Source organism: Podarcis melisellensis (assembly GCF_964234715.1).
Source record: "Podarcis melisellensis genome assembly, chromosome: 11".
NCBI lineage: Eukaryota > Metazoa > Chordata > Lepidosauria > Squamata > Lacertidae > Podarcis > Podarcis melisellensis.
The window spans coordinates 57894247-57918061 of NC_138543.1; positions in this window are offsets into that span (position 1 = coordinate 57894247).

Here is a 23815-nt window from a genome sequence, read left to right on the forward strand (position 1 = left end):
ACCAGTCATTTTCCTTTTTTTCTGGGTGTACGTATACCCCTAAACATTTTGTGAATCTGAGTTTGGCCTCATTGAGGGGCATATTTCAATATGAGTAAGAAAATGAGAGTACCCCTAAACATTTTTTAGGGGGAGAAGGACTGCACGTTACTAAATGTCTGTGATGATGAAGGGGGTGGTCAAAGATGGCTCTTATATTGGAGAAACAAGCTGTCCTTTGCTCTGCTTTGCAGTGTGACACAGGGAAGGACCATAGCTCTGTGTTACAGCACCAGCTTCACATGCAGAAAGTCCAATGTTCAACATGTTAGAATTCCTGCGCTGTGATTGCAGTCATGGGATTTTTGTCTATCATATGACGGTGTATGTTTTGACTCCACAAAGTGGGAAGTGATGGAGACAGGGTGTTTGTGTTACTGTGTTCCATGAACTATTATCCTTTGTTCTTTTTCTTTGCTGTCTGATGCTATTGAGAGAGGGAGCCATGTTGCAGTGCTCTGTGTGTGTTTATACGTAAATAAAGTAGATTAGCCAAAATGCTGAGTTGCTGAGGTCTGTCATGCAAGCTGTGAAGACTCTGTGGATCCCTAAGTGTGCCGATGTCTGTTGGCAGAAAGCTTTTGAAGCTCCTGAACAATCAACCAGGAAGGAGGGAACATGCCAGTCAGGCTTGTGTCTCTACCAGGGTCCTACTCGAGTGTAGGACGAGTTCCTGACACAACACACACACACCCCTTGCAACATCTCCATGTAGTGCTTGGAAACAACCCATGATAACTACAACTGACAATGAAATGGAGAATGCCTGCTGCAAGGGTTAAATGGGAGAATCCACTGAAGCTAAAGAAGAGCAGGAAGAGCTCTCTGAGCAACAAGGATTTTTTATGCATCCAGTTGCTTCATGCTGCACAGTTTTAATATATGCAATAACCTGCATTTTATGTGGGACTACTCTTGTACCTGGTCTGGAAGCTTCAACTAGTGCAGACTCTAGCTAGCAGAATGTTTGCAGGAGCAGATTACTGTCATCGTGTTACCTCCCTGCTGAGAGAGCTTCACCGGCTACTGATTTGCTCATGGGCCAGGTTCAAGGTTTTTTGTGTGTGCTAATGAGGGTTCTGATAGGTTCAGTGAAAATGGGATGGACAAGCGGTATTTCACAGACTGTGGTTGGATGTGAGATAGTGAGTGGCAGAAGGTGGTTGGCCAAAAGATGAAAGGGATGTTTTATGTTTCCTATATAATGTGTGCCATATTAGAAAGTTCTTGCAGACCCTCTAGACTCTGCCCTGCAATGTATTACTGAATTAAGTCCAACCAATTAAGTCTGGTCACTCAGTACAAGGAAGGTTTCTATGTTCATATGTAAGTAAAGGTAAAGGTACCCCTGACCATTAGGTCCAGTCATGGCCGACTCTGGGGTTGCGGGGCTCATCTCGCTTTATTGGCTGAGGGAGCCGGCATACAGCTTCCAGGTCATGTGGCCAGCATGACTAAGCCACTTCGGGTGAACCAGAACAGCGCACAGAAACGCTGTTTACCTTCCCGCCAGAGTGGTACCTATTTATCTACTTGCACTTTGACGTGTTTTCGAACTGCTAGGTGGGCAGGAGCAGGGACCAAGCAACGGGAGCTCACCCTGTTGTGGGGATTCAAACCGCCAACCTTCTGATCGGCAAGTCCTAGGCTCTGTGGTTTAACCCACAGTGCCACCCGCATCCCATGTTCGTATGTACTTTTGGAAAATACACCAACATTTTGGAGCCACAAGCTGTAGAAGTCTAAGGTCTCTTTACCCTCCATATTGAAAGGAACACTCATGAGCTCTCATTGTTTCATAAGTGCAATGATGGAGCTTGTTGTTGCAGCAACAATGGCTAAATAGCTAAGCTCCATCCTTTCTCTTACACAAGACTTCCAATCACACCTGCCTTCAGCCTAATGCTAAGCCCACTGGGATCTATGTTTGCAACCTACCTTGAAACTCCCCTCCTTGTCATGCTGCTGGATGCCAGATGATGCCATCACCGTGCCATCTAGTTCATTACAATGGTAATTGCCAAGCTCTTCCCATCGCCTCAGTCTCCACCGTGCCACCTCAGTGCCCTCTTGCCCCCACACAGCCATCTCTGTACAAAGCGATAAATCTAATGAACTCTCACAAATGGGATGTATCGATAGAAGAGGTTACACAGCAGATTGATAAACTAAACAATGGAAAGTAGCGAGGGCCAGATGGCATCTATTTACTCAAGAGTTCTGGAAGAACTCAAGTATGAAATTGCACAACTACTAACTGCAGTGTGTAACCTACCAGTAAAATTAGCCTCTGCACCAGAGGCCTGGAAGGTAGCTAATGTAAGAGCAATTTCATAAAAGGCACCAGAGGTGATCCTTGAAACCACAGGTCAATGGACTTAACTTCCGTGTACAAGCAATTCAGTGGAAAATGTAATTAAGAAAATGGAATTATTGCTCATGTAGATAAACAGCAAGGGGTGTGACCTGGACCTATTAAAATCAATGGAAGTTTTGCCTTTGACTTCTATGGGATCTGATTTGTTCCCAGTATATTCCGCAAGAGTCAATGTGTGGCTTTCTTTTTCTTTTTTTTTGCAAAGGAAGTTTTGCCTCATCAATCTATTACATGTCTTTTGAGGGTGTCAGCAGTAATCTGCATAAAGGTGAGCCATTCTGCAAACTGTGTTGGGTTGTTTTTTTGCCCAGAAAGTCCTTGAGAACATCTCTAACCAAAGGCAGGCCCACAAACTTCCTAAGCTTGTTTAGGATTAATGCGGAAAGGCTTTTCAGGCAGGCTAGAGATTTCAGAAGTAGATGCTTAAAGCACTACCTCAGTGGGAGGTCGGGGTGGAGGGTGACTTTCCAGCTAGAGCTTCCAAAGAATTTTAAACAAAGGCAGGCAAGAAACATTGATAAGTCAAAACAAAATTCCCTGGAGGTTTTCCACATATCCCCATGATGTAGACAATTTTGCGTAAAACAAAATGTGGTTGGATTCCGAGTCCCTACTTTCAGAATAATCAAAATAACCCTGGATGAGTTTGAAGATGATTCAAGAAGTTCAACAGGAGGTGGTGGTTGTGTTTTAAATGTGTGCTTGTTAACCCTTTATGCCATCTTTCCGTCTGTACCAAGTTCCCAAGGTGGGTCATGTGGTGAAATAGTTTTTTTAAATCATATATCTCTGCTCTGGGTTCTGTCTCTTTGTGTGATGCTGGAAGATGATGGGAAAATGGGCGACAATTTCAGACTTCATCAGGGTGTTGTTGGTTTTTTACATATTATATTTTTACATGTCACTTTTCAGCCAACACCCCAAATTCGCCATCAGATCACATAGCCTGTCCATGGCTACAGCCTGCACACACAAAAATCACACACCCACTGTTGCGTGGGGCCGCAATGGCACAAAAATGTCGTTACAAAACATGGATCCACATGGATCCTCAGGATTTTTGCATTGGGTCACCCCAAATTCACCATCAGATCACATGTCTGTGGCCACAGCATGAACCACAAAAATCATGCATCCACTGTTTTGTTCAGAGTATTTTTGTTCTTGTCTTCCTCCTCTAAAAACTAGGTGCATCTTATGGAGCGAAAAATACAGTAGATAGCTGCCAACACATAGGAAGCAGACTGTTGGCACATCTACCTTGGTATTGTCAACACTGAATGGCAGTGTTTCCCCAGGCTTCCAGGCAGCGAACATTCCCAAATCTTTGTCAAAATGTTAGAGATTGAACTAGGACCCATCTACATGCAAAAAGGATGCTCTGTCAGTGAACTACAGCCACTTCCACCACACACTGAAGATTGCTCATAGTTTAGAAGCAATGCCCACCATTTAATCAGCAGAATGCAAAAAGGTGAGAGAGGTTAGGAAGAGAAGAGGGAAATTTACAAATTCATTGGAGAGGAAGGATCCTAATGGGAGGTGGTTCCACGCAGGCCAATGAACGGGGCCTCACTTTCACACCTCCCACTTTCATGCTGTCAGTTTTTTGGTTAAATAAAAAAGAATTTGCTAGATACCTACATCCAAACACAGGGCCAAACAAACTCTGGTAAGAGAGAGCCCCCAGCAGGGATTTAAAAACCACAAATCCAATCAGCACTGTAGCATGAGCATATAGACTGTTAGACCTTTTGAAATATTCCGTTCTAGTCACTATGAGATTCCCCCATTTATACCCCTCTTTACACTGAACAGACCACACAGATTCATGTGTTTATCCATGTAGCAGCAAGTGAACACAGGTAGAAATCTTGGGGCACAAAAATATAGCAAAATACCTCTAAGCCCATGGTTTGAGCTTGTAGTGAGCAAAGTCACACATGAACTATCTTTGAAAGTTCATAAGGTGAAAGAGAATGAACAAAGGAGAAAACTTAACTTCCTTTCAGGAAAGGGGCAATGCCTAGTTGTGTCTAGAAATATAGAGCTGTGATCTTAACCCCTTCATGTATTAACTACCTCTAAGCATGCTGATTATATGCAGCTGCTGATCACACACACACACACATCCAGGTGGAGTGGCTATGGCCTTCCCAGAAGGCCTTTTTGCCACCATGCCCTGCCATTTACATAACCTGATTGGAATGGCTGTTGAAACTTGCTTCTTCAGCAGGAATGGGAGAGGATGCTGGACTAGATCTTATGGTTTGATCCAGTTAGGCTTTTCTTATGTTCTTACTGATTCTATCTCATTGTTGTTCCCTACAGGGAAAGAGCAGAACCAAGGGGTTAAACCTCCTTTCCAGTTTAGCCCTGGGGAGATGAGCTTTCCCACCTTATCACAAACTTTCCAAAGAGTGCAATGGAACAAGTGGTCTTTGGGATCCAAAGGATGTTGCAGCACAAAACTTTCCCCTGATCCCCAAATGCTAATCCCTCAAAAAAACAGAAAGCTAGTCCCATCCTTGCCTTGCCATCAATCCCATCATAATTGGCGGCGGATCGCCTCCCTCCCTTCCCTGCTCCCCGAAGAGCCGTTTATCTCGACGCATATCTGACAATATTCCCCAACTGACCCAATCAGCAAGGCAATTGCTTTGTAATTTCTTTTTTATTATGCTGTGTCATATTTCAATTAAAATGTCCCCACAAAACCGCTCCCGTCGAAACGGTCTCTTCTGCCATCCGCAACCCTTATTGACTTGAAAAATAACAAACAAGTGTAAATGGCATTTACAGCTCTTAATTGGTGTCATTAGCCGTTCTTATTATTCAGCAGGACAATTGTTGGCCCTTTATGAGGGATTCAGTGAGGCACAGCTGCTTGGAACTCATCAGAACTTAGAGACAAGTCATAAAACAGCTGAGTGAATGACTTAGAGCCTCATCCATCACCAAAGGGCAGAGGCAGCTGGGCCCTCCTTTCGCTGGCTGTTGTTGTCATCACATTTTTTTTTTAATATGCTTCTTTCCATCTGTAGCTTTATAGTTGGAAAGAACTGCACTTTTTTTACAAGAAGATGTAGCTCAATCCAATGACTTACATGGATGCATATTCTATTACTCATTTGCATTTGCAGAATAAAAGCAATGGTGTTCAGGAGGGCATAAAGAGGACAGGAAGGTCCTACTCTACCATTAGGCAGAGTAAGGGGGCTGCCTCTGGTGGCAGGTGCTGGGGTGCTGGTGCTGAGGTGCAAAGCTACGCCACCTGGGTAGGGCAGGGCTGACCTTTATGTAGACAGATGTCAGGGACGGGACAGAAGAGGAATGGTGGAGACCGTCTCCCCAACCTGACTCTTCCAGAGAAGATGAAGACAGTATTGAGTTACAACAGTGGCTTGTGGGAAGTCACAGCTCAGAGGCAGATGAGGGTAAAAGTTGGGAAGTAATGGGACAGGAAGACGAGGCAGAGCCAGAGCAGCTGGCTGGCATGTTATCACTACAAAGCATTCCAGACACCCCCTCTCCCAGAACCTGGAGAGCCTTAAAAGTAGGAGAGCGAAGGGCTCAGAGACAAATGGCCCTAAGCAGCAACCGCAAGGTGGGTGGTGCTGTTAACGAGTGAGGAAGTAGGAGAAAAGGGGGGGTGGATATTTACTTGGAGCAACATCGTAATTACAATAGTTTGCATTTCTAAGCCTCTTTCTGTGATTATTGAATAAAAGCCTAATTGTAAGAACTTTTCCTTGTCTTATCCATTCCTGACAACCTACCGTGACGGTTAGACCCAGTGCTTTTTTAGGGATGCATACCTCTAAACATTTTGTGAATCTAAGTTTAGCCTCATTGAGGGGCAGTATTCAATATGAGTAGGAAAATGAGAAGGGATGCGGGGGGCGCTTTGGATTAAACCACAGAGCCTAGGATCTGCCGATCAGAAGGTTGGCGGTTCAAATTCCCGCAACAGGGTGGGCTCCCGTTGCTTGGTCCTTGCTCCTGCCCACCTAGCAGTTGGAAAGCACATCAAAGTGCGAGTAGATAAATACCCAGCAGGAAGGTAAACAGTGTTTCCGTGTGCTGCTCTGGTTCATCAGAAGCGGCTTAGTCATGCTGGCCACATGGCCCAGACGCTGTACACCAGCTCCCTTGGCCAATAAAGTGAGATGAGCACCGCAACCCTAATGGTCAGGGGTCCCTTTACCTTTACTAGGAAAATGAGAGTACCCCTAAACATTTTTTAAGGGAAAAAAGCACTGGTTAGATTCTCTAACACCTGACAACAGATGTGGTGGAGGGTCCTTTCCTCTCACCAGTGTTGTGGTTAGGCTCAATTTCCATCCTGTTTCATTTCTGGACATGAAACGTAGAGTGGTCTTTTGTCCTTTATTGGACCCATCACAATCTCACTAATGAAGGCAGTGTGCTTCTGAATACCAGTGGCTGGGAAGTAGAGATGGGAAGAATGCCTTTGCACTCAGGTTCTGTATGCTGACTTCCCATGGGCATCAGGTTGATCACCATGAGAAGAGGATGCTGGACTAGATGGGCCTTTGGCCTGATCAGGCAGGGCTTTTAATATGCTTTTATAATGGGTTGTCTTTTGCTATTGCTATGACTAGGCTGCACAGCTTATGTCCCACCAGGCCAGAAGTAGCTCACCCATCGTGTATGGTGACCCCAAGACGGGGCAGGAGAAAATGCAAGTGCCGATCGCCAAAGAATTGATGCTTTTGGATTATGGTGCTGAAGGAGACTCTTGAGAGTCCCATGGACTACAAGAAGATCAAACCTATCCATTCTGAGGGAAATCAGCCCTGAGTGCTCACTGGAAGGACAGATCGTGAAGCTGAGGCTCCAATACTTTGGCCACCTCATGAGAAGAGAAGACTCCCTGCAAAAGACCCTGATGTTGGGAAAGATGGAGGGCACAAGGAGAAGGGGACAACAGAGGACGAGATGGTTGGACAGCATTCTCGAAGCTACCAGCATGAGTTTGACCAAACTGCAGGAGGCAGTGGAAGACAGGAATGCCTGGCGTGCCCTGGTCCATGGGGTCACGAAGAGTCGGACATGACTAAACGACTAAACAACAACAATTCTATTGGTACTACAAAGAAGTTTAAGAGAAATACATACACAATGAGAAGTGACCTCATGTCCCCGAAGCATCAGCTTGAGATAATCAGGAGAATATTGTACTGAAGATGATCTGTGGGCAATACCTGGAACCGAATAGACTGGATTTTGGCAGGGGGAGATTGCAATGTTGTCTGTTGCAGGACCAAACTCTTTACTTTTTGGCATGGGCTCAGATCATTTATAAGTCATGAGCTCAGCCTACATAATCAATGAAGTCTGTTGCGCCCTGGAAGCTTTCCTCCTTTGAAGGCAGCTAATGCACTGAGCCCCTGCCAAATCCACACTGCTGAGCAGTTGAGGCCAGCAGAGTGCTTTTCTCCAAAATGAAAAAAAGAAGAAGATAAAAGCCAAACCTGAGTGCTGGCAAAATTGCCAGAATCAGGGACTGTATAGAGGAGAAGATCATTGCTACGGAGGCCTGCATGGATGTGGGGAAAAAATCTAGGGCTCATTTAGTGACATTCTCACCACAGGCAAGCTCTATCTCAGCAGCAAACAATAATAAGCAGCATATTTGAAGATTTAATGGCATCGTGCTCAGAAGTTTGGAATTTGTAGATAATGAATATGCAGTTCTCCTTCTGCCTTCTGTGTGCTCATCTGAAAGTCTGAACAGAGCCTACACACCTACAAATTGCTTATGTGCTAAGCTCCACTTGCATGATCAGGAATGAATCTTCCTCGAGTTTGCCTTCTGCTCAGTGGTGGAAACTGCCACAGCTAAGTATCAGCTGAGGGGAATGGCCATAAAAGAAGGCTGGTGTTGTGTGTTCTTTTCTCCTCACATCTTTGCTCACCTGAATGGTGAAAGGAAGGGCAGTGTAGTTCAGTTGTGGAGTGCTTTGCATACGGGGAGTCTCACGTTTGAACCCTGACATCTCCAGGTAAACTTGGGAACTCTTCTATCTACAGCCATGGAGAGCTGTTGCCAGTCAGTGTAGACTATACTAAACTAGATGGATCAGTGCTACCATACTATATAAGACAGCTTCTTGGGTTCCTGTATAAAATATATACCTAACACAGAGAAATTATGATTGCCCACCAGAAAGAATATCATCTGGTTTCCTAAAGCTGAACTCTCAGCTAAATTTTGTTCTGTATTATTGGATAGGATGGTCCTCTGAAGAGTGAATGGACTCTGCAAAGGGAGCATCAAATGCACCATTGATTGAAATCTCAGCTTCCAATTAGACATGTGATCAGCAGTTTGAATTTGAGGTGTTTCAGGATTGCGATGTTGGCAGCCAACTGCTCACCATATTATTCACTTCCCAATCTTGCTCCTCACAACCAAAATGCAAAGATTTAGCACCCAGAGTTAATTGTTAGTTTAGCTTTATGGTTTGTGTATCTTCTACTAAAGCCTAAAAAATGGTGCTATAAATATCGCAAAGGAAGGCATTTAATTTTTTTCTAACAGTTACTGAACTGATTTTCTGAATGAATTGGTCTTCAGCTGTGTAATAAAAATCACAGGTGCTAGACAGAGGATGAAGCTTAGTCAGCTCTCAGATAATATTCCTCCACATTTAGGGGATAAGTTCTGGCACATATTTCTGACCTCATGTTTCCTGTATAGGTGAAAAGGTAAAGGACCCCTGGACAGTTAAGTCCAGTCAAAGGCGAATATGGGGTTGCGGTGCTCATCTCACTTTCAGGCTAAGGGAGCTGGTGTTTGTCTGAACACAACTTTCTGGGTCATGTGGCCAGCATGACTAAACCGCTACTGACTCATGGAGGACTGTGACAAGTGCCAGAGCACAAGGAAACACTGTTTACCTTCCCGCCAGAGCGGTACCTATTTATCTACTTGCAATTTGACGTGCTTTCAAATTGCAAGGTTGGCAGGAGCTGGGACAGAGAAACGGGGGCTCACTCCATTGTGGGGATTCAAACCGCCAACCTTCTGATTAGCAAGCCCAAGAGGCTCAGTGGTTTAGACCACAGTGCCGCCCACGTCCTGTATACAAAGCCCCTGATATTCATATGAACCCTACTGTACCTGGATATAGTCCCCTTAACCAGCTGCTACTTCTCGTTATTTTGCATAGCTTGAGAGCAGCTGGTGAGACCTTTCTTCAGATTACCATCTTACAGTCTGGTGAAGTTATCAAGGGAAGTAGTTCCTTGTGTGTGGTTATTTTCACTAATGCACACTTTTTAATAATAAAAGTAAAATGCACGCAGCATGTGCATTTTTCTGTACACTACTCGTCTGGAGAACAGCATTGCAAAATTTGGAAAGGTGTGATTTCTGAAGGATGGCTGAGTTTCAGTTTGTGCATTGGTCCGGAAAGTGTAAATAAAAAAGGGGGGGAAGTGTGAATGGGGGAGATTCACCTTTAAATGAGAATCATAGAATAGAATAGAAGAGTTGGAAGGGGTTCCAAGGGTCATCTATTCCAACCCCCCTACAATGCAGGAATCACAACTAAAGAATCCCTGAGAAATGGGCATCCAACCTCTCTTAAAAAACTTCCAGTGAAGGAGAGTCCACCACCTTCCCAGGTAGTCTGTTACACTGTCAAACAACACGTACTGTTGAAAAATTCTTCCTAATGTTCAGTCACTATCTCCTTCCTTGTATTTTGAATCCATTAGTTTTTTGTCCTACCCCCTGGAGCAGCAAGGAATAAACTTGCTCCCTCTTCAGTGTTACAGCCCTTTAAACATTTGATCAAAGCAAAATTTTATTTTCCTTGAACCGGATACTTGATCTAGACGTGGATGCAGAATTGAATTGAATATTCCATATTCAAAAGAAATGAGGACTTTATTTATGTATGCCACTAGAGCAGCAAGAATGTTGATTGCACAAAATTGGAAGACTGGAGAAATACCAACTAAAGAACAATGGCAAGAGAAGTTGATGAACTATGCAGAAGTGGCAGAAATGACAGACAGACTAAGAGAAAAAGACAACAGCGACTTTGAAAAAGAATGGGAACCATTTATATTATATTTGCAGAAACAAAGAAAGTCAATAGACTTGAGGGCAGGATTTAAATTAACATTCACATTACTAGTATTGGAAATTGTTTAGTAAACAGTGAAATATTACAGTGTATTTACTTTTATTTTTAGGTTTTTAGGCTTGATGTTATGTTATTAATAACTTTTTCTGTTAGGAGATAGCAAAGTGGGTGAAAAGAGAAACAAACTAGAAGCAGAAGGGGGAAGCCCTGGAGGGGAGGGAGGGAGGAATATATAATATATGTTAAGAAATTGAGATGTATGCAATGAATGAAAAATAAAAATTAATATTATTTTTTTAAAAAGAATTTTCCATATTCATTCCAAGGAGGAATCAACTTGCACACACAGAGAGACACATCATCAAAGCTGTATCTTCTTCACCTGCCATTGTCCCCCATATCAGCTAGCACCCTTTCATGTCTATTTAGTTTCCTGCAAATTTCAAGCTATTACTTTTCATTCGGGGCATTACCAGCATTAAAAAAAGCTTCACAATTAAGTGGGAAACCTCACTCTTCCTCTCACACTCCCTCTTGTTGTTGGCCAACTCTAATCATCTTCTAGGAACGACCTTGGGAGACCAAACATTTGTCTTGATTTAAGTGCCATTAGCAATATTTTCTTCGTCCTCTCTCACTCTTGCTCACCCGCCCCCACAAAGCAAATTGCTTAGGTGCTTGGCCAAAAAAAGAGGGGGGGGGGATGCCGATAAAAATCTAACTCTTGGCTACTCTGTAAATTGCACCATGCTATCTCTGTGCCAGTTTGGGGTGAAGAGCATTGTATATTAAAAGGTTCTCATTGTGGAATAATGTGAACAGCAGCAGCAGTAATTATAAAATCAATAATTTGTAATAAATATGTCCTCCTTATATAATTACTAAATGATTGCAAAACCAATATTATGCACTAGTTAGAATGGGAAAGGTTGCCACTAAAGACTTTCTATAGCACACACAATTGTTTGCCTCTTAAACACCCTTGCTCAGATAAAACACTGCTCCATCCCCTCACAGAATTAAATGCTTTTGTGTTTGTGTGCTTGATCATCTTCTCTCTCTGTGTGTGTTTTTAAAAAGTATTTGATGCATGGGAAGAAGGGAGACCCCAACAGCTCTGTTCCAAATACAACCAACCCTCCATATTATGCTTTAAATACCTGCAAGTGAATAGTAAAGTTGTAGCAAGAGAGGTGTCAAATGTGGGAGTTCAAGGATGGAGACTCACACCAAATTTCCAGTTGTTCAGAGTTTATTCAGTCATGCATTACAGGACAGAATCCAAAGAGCCATTAGGGCACTTCCTAATATAGGGAAAATATATGTCATTTTAGCTGTTCATGGCCTGGCCAACCTGCTTCTGCCACGCCATCCCTTCATCCCTTCATCCAGCCAAAGTCCTTGAAATGTGCCTTGATCACATTGATCATGGGAACAGTTATGGACCACAGGTATGAAGTTCATGGCATGTAATGCCTTAAGAGAAAATATAATGAAAATGATCTACAGGTGGTACATGACACCAGTCAAGCTCGCAAAAAATTATCATTTGCCCGATAATAAATGTTGGAAATGCAAAGAGACTGAAGGTACATTCTTTCACCTTTGGTGGACATGCCCAAGGATTGAGGCTTTCTGGGAGATGATCTATAATGAAATGAAAAAGGTATTTAAATATACCTTTCTGAAGAAACCAGAGGCCTTTCTCCTGGGCATGGTCGGCCAATTGTTGCCAAAGAAGGATAGAACTTTCTTTATGTATGCTACAACAGCAGCAAGAATACTTATCGCAAAGTACTGGAAGACACAAGATCTACCCACCCGGGAAGAATGGCAGGCAGATGAAGGTGATGGACTACATAGAACTGGCAGAAATGACTGGCAGAATCTGAGACCAGGGAGAAGAGTCGGTGGAAGAAGATTGGAAGAAATTTAAAGACTATCTACAGAAACATTGTAAAATTAATGAATGTTAGAAGGATGTTGGAATGAAGTTATGTGGTTTTAGCAGAAATGTTATAAAGGTTTAGGAAAAAACAGACTGTTAATTGGTGAAAGGAGGGAAAGTAAAGTTACATTATATTAAGATAAATTACAGGACAAAAATTGGATAAGATGGAAAGGATTTGCTGAAATAGTTAACCGAACTAGAATACAAAAAAGGGAGGTGTGAGGAGGTCAAGGAAACAAGCAAATGAAAGATAAGTTATGGGAAGGTTTGATGTGTTTTTTAATTGTTTCTATTTTTCTGTTCTGTTCTTTTTTTCTTTTTCTTTTTTTCTTTTTCCTTATTGTGATGTGCTGTTTTGTTTTTGTTTAATATGGTGTTTTTACTTTCTCTTTTTGTAACTTTTAAAACTTTAATAAATATTATTTTCAAAAAAAAAATATGAAATGTGCCTTGATCAACCCATTTTCTATGAACCTATCAGAGCCTTCCTTGTGCCTCATCTGGAGTCGTTTTTCACTCTAACAGCCAGCTGTTAAGTTCCCCCTTAACTGGTATTTGCCATTTTTTTTTAGTCAGGCTGCAATTTTGCATGTGAGTCAGTGGTCTCACTGGCAATGGGTTTTATGGAAATACCGTATCACAAGTTTGATGGACAGTGGGGAGGGATGGAACGACAACAAGTAGGGCAGGAGTGATGTCAAGCACCTCATATCTCTCTCTCTCTCTCTCTCTCTCTCTCTCTCTCTCTCTCTCTCCTCTTTGTTCTTGCTCCCTCTTTGCTACACACAGCTACCATGACACTTTGAGCCTACCCACCACTCTGGTGTTGGTTACTCGCTTTTTGTATGCTGTGTATAAGTGTCCCTCCTAGATTTTCTTCAAGAACTAAATCACAAAATCTGGAGAAGCCCAAAGTTTGAAGGTTGGCAGAATTTTGGTTCCCATGTTGTTTTGAGAAGCACAAATGAGGTAGGCTTGCATTCAAACATAAAACCTAACAAAATTTGTTCCCCATCCCCGGTTGTTTGACTGAGCTGCCCCCAAAATCAAGACCTCAGGGTGAATGTCACATTGATTGATGTGCTCATTTTTGCCACTGGCCCCACCCATCAATGCCCCCCCAAGGTTGCTCAGAAATCTGTTCCCTAACCCTAGGTAAAGGGACCCCTGACCATTAGGTCCAGTCGTAGCCGACTCTGGGCTTGTGGCGCTCATCTCGCTTTATTAGCCGAGGGAGGCGGCGTACAGCTTCTGGGTCATGTGGCCAGCAGGACTAAGCCACTTCTGGTGAACCAGAGCAGTGCATGGAAACACTGTTTACCTTCCCACCGGAGCGGTACCTATTTATCTACTTGCACTTTGATGTGCTTTTGAACTGCTAGGTTGGCAGGAGCAGGGACTGAGCAACGGGAGCTCACCCCGTCTCGGGGATTCAAACCGCCAACCTTCTGATCGGCAAGTCCTAGGCTCTGTGGTTTAACCCACAGCGCCACCCGCGTCCCCAACCCTGTTGTAGCACAAATGTGCAATGCACTTCAGATAATGTTCCCAACTTTAGTTTCTGGATTTATGATAGTTGGGGGAAAGGGGTTGTCATGTGTTAACAACAGTTGCACCTAGTTACTTACTAAATAATAAGGCATGTCTCTCTTTTATTTGGTTTCCATTCATCATATCCTACCAGCTTTTGATTTGCAAAACAGAAAATGTTGCCCTTTAAATGCACATACATAAAAGTTGCCTATCCCTTGCCAATAGACCTTGAATAGTTCTCAAATTCTTCATTCCTAAATCAATTTAGCCTTAAGCTCAATTTTCCGCAGCCGAATGCTCCACTTGATAAACTCCTTAGGGCTACCACTCTGGACAGCTTTGTTAAACCTAATTTTATTAAAACTTAGGCTATGAAAATCTTGTTTGCATAATTATCTGCATTAAATATTTCTACCTTTTCCTTCGGAGACCTCATTTGTAATCGCTTCATTCTTTCTCTCCCTCGGCTTCCACGTATAAATTGAAACAAACTCGATCGGTCCAAAAAGTCTTCTTGGTTGTCGGTAGGGATGGGTGATTCTACCAGTTTTGGTTTCTCTTCGGTTGCTCATTTTTCCATTCTTGAGTTCAGTACACAACATTTCCACAGCAGTTTGATGTTTGGAGTTATTTTAAGTGCTTGTGAAAAATTTGTCAACATTTTGTCTCCTAATACAGTGGTACCTCGGGTTACATATGTTTCAGGTTACATACACTTCAGGTTACAGACTCCACTAACCCAGAAATAGTACCTCGGGTTAAGAACTTTGCTTCAGGATGAGAACAGAAATCGCACGACGGCAACATGGCGGTGGCATGGCAGCAGCGGGAAGCCCCATTAGCTAAAGTGGTACCTCAGGTCAAGAACAGTTTCAGGTTAAGAACGGACCTCCGGAATGAATTAAGTACGTAACCAGAGGTACCACTGTATGAACATTCTTCAAATGCAATTTTCCTAATGTACATCCCCAAATGATTTCACCTTGTTATGCATTTTTCTTTTCTTTTCTTTTCACTAATATATATGGATTTTTGCACACTTTCATCTGATGCACAAATCTGGGGACACATCATTTTGTTGGAGAATGAAATCACGAAAGCTGGAGAAGCACAAATTTTGAAGGTTGGCATAGTTTTGGTTCACATGTTGTTGTGAAAAGCACAAATTAGGTAGGTTTGTGTTAAAATGGAAACCTAACAAAATTTTGACCCCATCCCCAGTTGTTTGACTGTGATACCATGATTTCCTTTGTTGTAAACCCTACACAAATCTTGAATGGAGTCCCTAAGATGGTGCCTTGTGGCAACTCCTGCAGCCAAGCTGGTACCAAATGTATTGCTCTGATTTCCTTTAGACCACATCAGCGAGGCTGAGAAAGGGGTTTTGTGATCTAGGCATCCCAGGACCTCCACACATACTGCCCAGACTTGCATCCCAGGGAGATCACATCACTGCTGCTAATCAAACATACCATCTCAGGACTATTTAATTGCTCATCCTCTAACATTCTGTATGCCATCAAATGCCAACAGTGCCCTTCAGCCCTCTATATTGGACAAACAGGCCAAAAAGCATAAATGGACATAAATCTATATCAGGAATCACAAGACAGAGAAACCAGTAGGAGAACACGTCAGCCTCCCAGGACATTGTATACAAGATCTCAAAGTAGCTGTCTTATTACAGAAGAATAGGCTGGAAAGAGAAGTTGCTGAATTGCAACTTATTACCAAACTTAAAACCATGGAGAGACCTGGTCTGAATAGAGACATTGGATTCTTATCTTAATATACATGATAAAGCTATTTTTAGCCATCTCACCCCTTGCCTTTTCCTGTAAGACCAATTTCAGTCATTAACGGTTGTCAACAGGTTAACCATACCTATCAGCCAATCACCCATTCCCACCACCCTTCTGAGTAATACCCCTCCCCACCCTTTCATTATATAGAAGGGTCTGGTGACTTCTGTTTCAGTGTATCTGAAAAAGTGGGCATGCACACAAAAGCTCATACCAATAAACTTAGCTGGTCTCTAAGGTGCTACTGGAAGGATTTTTATTATTATTATTATTATTATTTGCTAATACGGTAGTAAGCTGGACACAGGTGGTGCTGTGGGTTAAACCACAGAGCCTAGGGCTTGCCGATCAGAAGGTCGGTGGTTTGAATCCCTGTGACGGGGTGAGCTCCCATTGCTCGGTCCCTGCTCCTGCCAACCTAGCAGTTCGAAAGCACATCAAAGTGCAAGTAGATAAATAGGAACCGCTCTGGCGGGAAGGTAAATGGCATTTCCATGCGCTGCTCTGGTTCACCAGAAGCGGCTTAGTCATGCTGGCCACATGACCTGGAAGCTGTATGCCAGCTCCCTCAGCCAATAAAGCAAGATGAGCACCACAACACCAGAGTCAGCCACGGCTAGACCTAATGGTCAGGGGTCCCTTTACCTTTACCCCTTTACCTAGTTTGACTTCACCCTCAGAGGCGCACTCCATTGTCTCTCAAGGCAGACGATGCCGACAGCAAACAAGCACAAAAAAACTTAAACCGATAACAGCTCACTGTTCTTCACAAACATATTCAGTGGTAATAAAATATGGCTGGATTTGAGGTGCTGTATCAGCCCTTCTTTTGAAATCGATTACCTGCTCTCACTTGCAGTTGACTTCACTTGGCCCTGCTGATGCCATCATGCAGCCACACCAAATTCAATGTGCAGTAATGTGGCAGATCCCCCATGCCATTGGATGTGAATTAGGCTGGCCTTGCAGCAGCTAGAAAGCAGCTTTTCAAACTTTCAGATGAAATAGAATATTCCTCAGGTCTCGATGTACTCCACCTTCCCCGCGAGATACAGTTCAGGAGCTCAAAAAACATGTAGAATTTTTATCACTAGAATCATAGCACACTCTTCACTGTGTGTGTGTGTGTGCATAATGACCTTCAAAAACTCTTCAGTCCTGTAATTCTTTGAATCTCATGCAGTTACTGCATGGAGTTGCACCTATGGCCTTTCCATTTATGAGCAAAATGAGATTGGGCTGTGCTTGGCTGTTGGCTGGCTTTTGATGAAGGCATTTCTTGGCCTTGGGAAAGCTAAAAAGGCTTGGCTTTATTTCTAGAGGGGAGTCAGCCAGTACATGTTTGGACTCAGCAAGGGCAGCTTATGAGATGTAGGCCGGTCTTGAATCCCTTGACCTTCTTCAGCTATTCACTCCTGCAATCCTCACCTCTTGCTCCTGCCATGCGGTTATATCCATTGCCCTGCTTTGATGTCAACAATGACTTCACCAGCCTCTTATCTTCCTTTGGGGAAGGAAGGGAGAGGATGGCTGTGTGATGAGGCCATTTAAATACATAAATGCATATATCATAGGGCTCTGCTCTTTCTGGTGCCTTGTGTCAGGGAAAAAAGACCGGAGGTTTAGTACTAAGAGGGACATTTCACAAAGGGGTCACTTTTGCTTCGGCACACTGAAGGAAATTTCCCTTTGCCTCTGAAGGATGCTGGCAAATCAGGGACCACACATGAGACATACTGAACTGAGATTACGGTACTAGGAGTTGTAGTCAATGCCAATCATACTCAGAGGAGACCCGTTGAAAGTTATGGACATGACTGGCTTAGGTTCATTGATTCCAAAGGTTCTACAGTGGTACCTTTGGTTAAGAACTTAATTTGTTCCAGAGGTCCGTTCTTAACCTGAAACTGTTCTTAACCTGAGGTACCACTTTAGCTAATGGGGCCTCTTGCTGCCACTGCTGCGCAATTTCTTTTCTCATCCTGAAGCAAAGTTCTTAACCCGAGGTACTACTTTCGGGTTAGCGGAGTCTGTAACCTGAAGCGTTTGTAACCCGAAGTACCACTGTATTCTGAATAACTACAACCGAAGTTTTATTCAGTCCTATGCAGCCAATTAGATACAGGCCTGCTAGTCCCACTAGTGTAGGGTTGCCATATTTCAAAAAGTAAAAACCAGGACACCCCAACATTGCCGAGTTTTTAAAGGAAATAATGAAAATGCCCAAAACCTACCACCTTCGAAAAATCCCCCCCAATGTCACTTATGCCTTTGAACTCATAGTAATATGTCAGTCCTACACAAGTGGGAGCCCAGGACATCTGACCGCACTACAGGTCTTTCTTTGCCTAACCAAACTCTATTTTCGCAAAGCAATTTCCCTTTGTAGGATACATTTTTTGTATGTTATTTTTTCAAGAATATCCACATTTCTATGGATACTTTGCAGGAGGTGCACTCCTCTTTCTTACACATTGATTGCCTGGGGAACTGAATTGCCAAATTTGGAGGCGCAACCATTTCAAAGGATAGCTGTGTTTTGGTTGGCTCCTCATTTTGGAAAGTCTGGATTTGGTGGGCTTGCCTTTAACATATCAGTATAAGAAGAGCCTGCTGTATCAAGCCAATGACCCATCTAGGCTAGCATTCTGGTGACCAGCCAGTTGCCTGTCAGAAGCCCACAAGCAGGACCTGAGTGCAAGAGCGTTCTCCCCTACCGTGGTTTCCAGCAGCTAGCATTCTTAAGCATTGTTCCCTCCGAACATGGGAGGAGGTTGGATACTGCTACTAGAAAAGCTCAGCTGGTATTCAGAAGCCGTGCTACCTCCAACTGTCGCAGCAGAGGATAGCCATTGTAGCTAGTTGCCACCAATAGCCTTCTCCTCCTTTAATATGTATAATCCTCTTTTAAAGCCATCCATGGACTACTGCAATGCGCTCTACCTTTGAAGATGACCCGGAAACTATAACTAATCCAGAATGCGGCAGCTAGATGGGTGACTGGGAGCAGCTGCCAAGACCAGATAACACAGGCCTTGAAAGACCTACATTGGCTCCCAGTACATTTCCGAGCACAATTCGAAGTGTGACCTTTAAAGCCCTAAACGGCCTCAGCCCAGGGGGTGGAGCATCTCCACCCCCATCATTCTACTTGGACACTGAGTTCCAGGGCCGAGGGCCTTCTGGCGGTTCCCTCACTGCAAGAAGCCAAGTTACAGGGAACCAGGAAGAGGACCTTCTCAGTAGTGGCACCCGCCCTGTGGAATGCCCTCCCACCAGATGTCAAAGAGAACAAGAACTACCAGACTTTTAGAAGACATCTGAAGGCAGCCCTGTTTAGGGAAGCTTTTAATGTTTGATGTATTACGGTATTTTAATATTTTGTTGGAAGCTGCCCAGAGTCGCTGAGGAAGCCCAGCCAGATGGGTGGGGTATAAATAATAAATTATTAATAATATTAATATTCAGGTTAGTGACCATCGGTACCTCCTGTGGAAGTGAGTTCCATAGTTTAACTGTGTGCTGCATGAAGAAGTGGTTTGCGAGTCGATGCGCTAAACCCTGTCCCCAGAGCCCACCGCCCCCCATAAATGAGACATGACAACAATGAATGGATATAAAATAAGGCCACAAGTTTTGAATTTCAAGTATAGGAACATTGCTTAGGCATTGGAAGGTATCCCTCTTAACCCGTCAGGAGCTGAGGATGAGCAGGACAGTCAAGCGCAATGGGAGGGAACTGTAAAGCATGAACTTACATTGTGTACCCTCCCATCTCACCAAAGCCAGGAGTTTGACCTCTTTGCCACTGCTCTAGGGCCAGTGACTCCTGCAATCAGCTCTTTAATGGGCCCCTGCAAATGCCGCTGCTTGGGGGTGCATGAATACTATAGAATACAGACCAAGGCCCAAAACTGCCAAAGTTGGGACAGATTGCTACGGGGAAGGCAAAGCCTGCCAATGCAGGAAACTTCCTTCCTGGTTCTGAATACAGCAACCATCTTATGGCCATAGCAGTGCCCATTGACCTAGGAAGCAAGAGGTTAGCCTGCAAAGGAAACGATGTTATATTTTTTTGGAGGGCTGTGTGGGTGCATCTAGCAGAAAGAAACGAAGTGAGACTGGGCCAAAAAGCTTTGGCCCTTTTTCTGGTCCCAGCCCCACCCCCCAGCTGGCAGCCCATTATCTGGCCGAGATGGGAGCAGGCCGACGGCCACCCTGCAGCAAGGTGGATGTCACCTGCCCAGGTAAGCCCGTGCAGTGTTGCAAACCCTGACCACCTCTTAGAGGGGGTGAGCGGAAATTATTTAAGCTGCCCTGAGTCTCCTAACTATGACACAAATGGACACTTTGATAATCTGGCTATTTGCTTCAGCTGCCTCTCCCTCCTGCAGATTGCGGAGTGTGTGTGTGTGTGTGTGAAGCAGAGAGTGGCGCTTTATATTGACTGAGACAACCATAACCACCTCCAGGGGATCAGCTGCCATCGCTGTAATTCCAAATCTCATCCAATTTGTGAATGAAATGTGGCTCGTGAAGTTTTGTTGCAAGAGAGCGGAGAGAGGGGGGGAGAGAGTTTGTGTGTGATTGGAATGTCCATCTGAAATAGATCTGTCAAAAGCTGAGGTTGGGTGGTGGGTTGTTTTTTTTGTGAGTTTCAATTTACATATTGAAACGCGTATGCCCAAAGAAGGGGAAGGAGGAGGATGGTGTAAGGAGAATCTATAAAAGGACGCTCTCTGAGTTTTAGCTCATTTGGAAGGGGCAACTTTGTCAAGATGACAAAAGCTCCAAGATGATGGCTATCGTGGAAATGAAGGTTACTATTATTTTTTCACTAATGGTTTGCTTCCTATGAAACAATTCAGAGCGATTTTACACACACACACACACACACACACACACACACACTTGCAGTACCTGTGTTGCATCTCCCCTCCAGGTCACACCTGGTTTTGTGTGTGTGTGTGTGTGTGTGTGTGAAATCAAGTGTCAGGGGATTCCTTGGAATGAAACCTGGACAATATATAAAACATTGCACATATTAAAAACCTCTAAAACAATTACACATTTATCTTTTTTTCTAAAAAAAAAACAATTACACATTTAAAAGCAGTTCCATGTCTGATACATAGGCCTATTTTGCCTTTAGAGCAGCAATTTAAAGGATGATGTCTGTATGTTTTTAATAGATCATATAACTGATCATATTCCTGCATTGCAGGGGGTTGGACTAGATGACCCTTGGGTTCCTCCCAACTCTACTTGTTCTATGATTCTATTATTCCGACTGCCCAGTTTTAATAATTACTTTAACCGTGTTATTTCGTTTTATGTATCTTGTGTTCCAAAAGTGTTGGCTACAGAAATAAAAAACAAGCAAACAGATAGATACATCATAAAGTAAGTAATACAGATACCAACAGGGATAATTGGCTTAACAATGCTGGGATGTCTGCAATCAACAACTGTTTTGTGAATTGCCGCTGTTGATGACATGGTTATCATTGCCTCTGAACTTTCTGCATTTCATTTCCCATGGACTTTGCTATTTGCGACACGCCTCCCCCAGAAAGAAAATCCATGTGTACCTGTAACTCTTGGCCATGCCTCAAGAATCTGAAAGCATATACTGTTATACATTTGTAAGTCTTTAATGTGCCACAAGATCCCTTTGAAGGTCTCTTGCTGCTGAGGCTGGAAGCTCACCATGGCTGTGGGCCCAAACTAAGGATGAAATGCTGGGTGATGGCCATTTAATCACGCAGTATCAGAATCACCAATGGATAGGCTTTATATGGACAATGAAAATCATCAGCGGGGTTGGAGGAGGTTCTTTTGGGGTGATTCATGGGTGTGTGTTTAGATTTGAATTCTTCATATATTAGCTAAGATAAGCCAATAGTCTTCACATGACCTTTGACACCTGGACTGCATTATGAGCAAAATGTTCAACGTTATTTTGTGGGCAATTGGCCCCTGACTTGGAATCCCATTGGGAATTATGAGGTGACCAAATGCTGATTCAGATACAGACAGACAGGGGTGGGTAGATATTTGGTTTGATTCACATTTAACTGGGGGGGCTGACCTCATTTGCACTCTGTCCGAAAGAATCCAAGAACTGAAACAACTGCGGCCTTTGAGATTTGCACATCTTTGGATTTTGCAGTGCAGTTCTCCAGAAAGCTTAATGTGTACAGAAATGCACACATTGGTGTAAAGTGTGCATATAATTGCATATAATGTACATATAATGCATTATATTAGGGAAAAGTACATATTGGGATAAATTCTCTGATTGTTCTTTGTCTTTTCCTACTTCACATTGATGTGGAAATTTCAGACTGGAGGGAAAACATGAGAAATTGAGAAGAACCAGAAATGACAGCTTCTCGGATCCCTAATTACAAATTTCAACAATATTTGTTGTTGTTTTAATTTATTAAATTTATTAAACTGCCGTCATCAGAGGATCACAGGAAGGTTTACAGTACAAATACACACATATCATAATAACAAACAGAAACAAACAAACAAACAAACACATGCAGTTTTAAAAGCCATAGTTTGTTTAATTAAGGCATGGGAGAAGAGGAATATTATTTAGTTGTTGGACAGTTGTGGGGAGGCAAATCTTGTAAGTCCTCCCTCTGCCACAAGTAGGAACCAAAAGAGGAACATATCAAATCCAAAACCCGAGCATGAACAGAAGTATTTCTGAGTGAGGCAGATGACATCCCCTCTAGAGCCATGTTTGTCCCTGACACAACCAGTCATTGATGCTTCTCAAATGATATAATATAATAGGATGCAACATCTTTGTACCATTATTAGTCACCAGATACTATTTATGGGATGTCTCTCTCATAAAGCATAAAACAGAGAAGATGAAAACAGAGAGAAAGAAAAGGATTGAGGCGGTGGGGGGACTCTTCTCAGAATCATAGGTCAAGTTCAGTATCTTAAAAATAAATATTATTTTTTAAAAAAAGGAAATTGAAAGCTTAGGCTGCAATAAGCCAGCTGATCCCTAAGCTCTTTCCAGCACTTCTGTGTGACACATAGAGCTTATGGGAAGATAAGGGAGAAAAGGGGCAGCTTCCAGGTCTAACCTCTTCAGAACCAGAGGTGAAGAGAAAGGGCCAAGACAGGTGAAAATGGAGGAGAGATCATTCAACACAAAGCCCAAGAGCTGTCTCTCTTTCTGTGTGTGTGCTAGGAATGGGGATAAATTAAATTCACATTTAAAGGGGAACCTACCTACACTGCCCTTGCCAAAGGAACATGCAAACATAGAAACAGCCATCCCTTGCAAGCCGCACTTCTCTGACTTTTGCAGAACAACTTTCCAGCCAAGTGACAAATATTTTAAAAGTGCATGTATTGTTCTGAAACATATTTAAAAATGCATATATACAAATTTCTGGTGCAACCACATTTGGGGTACTGTGTACAGTCCTACCTTGGAAGTCTAACGAAATCCGTTCTGGAAGTCCGTTCGACTTCCAAAATGTTCGGAAACCAAAGTGCGGCTCCTGATTGGCTGTAGGAGCTTCGGAAGCTGCAGAAGCCCTGTAGGACATTCAGCTTCCAAAAATAGTTTGCAAACTGGAATAGTCACTTCTGGGTTTGCGGTGTTCAGTAGCCAAAACGTTCGGGAACTAAGCTGTTCCAAAACCAAGGTCCGACTGTACTGTTCCGGCTTTCACAACTAAAAAAGGATATTGTGGAGTTGGGAAAAGTCCAGAAAAGGGGAAGCAAAATGATTGAGGGGGCAGCCTCTGAACTATTCCCTTTTGCAAACCACTGCTCTAAATCTATACTGTCCTCCTGTTCTCAGGAAGGGCCAGGAGAAGGGGGGGTGGCAGTCCCCACTATTCCTCCTCACTCCAGCTCCTGACATCCCCCTTGCACAACTTTCCCCCAATTCTGGTTCAGTCTGTGCCTGGGTTCCAAGTCCCTTTTGGGCTAAGCCACTTCCATCCCA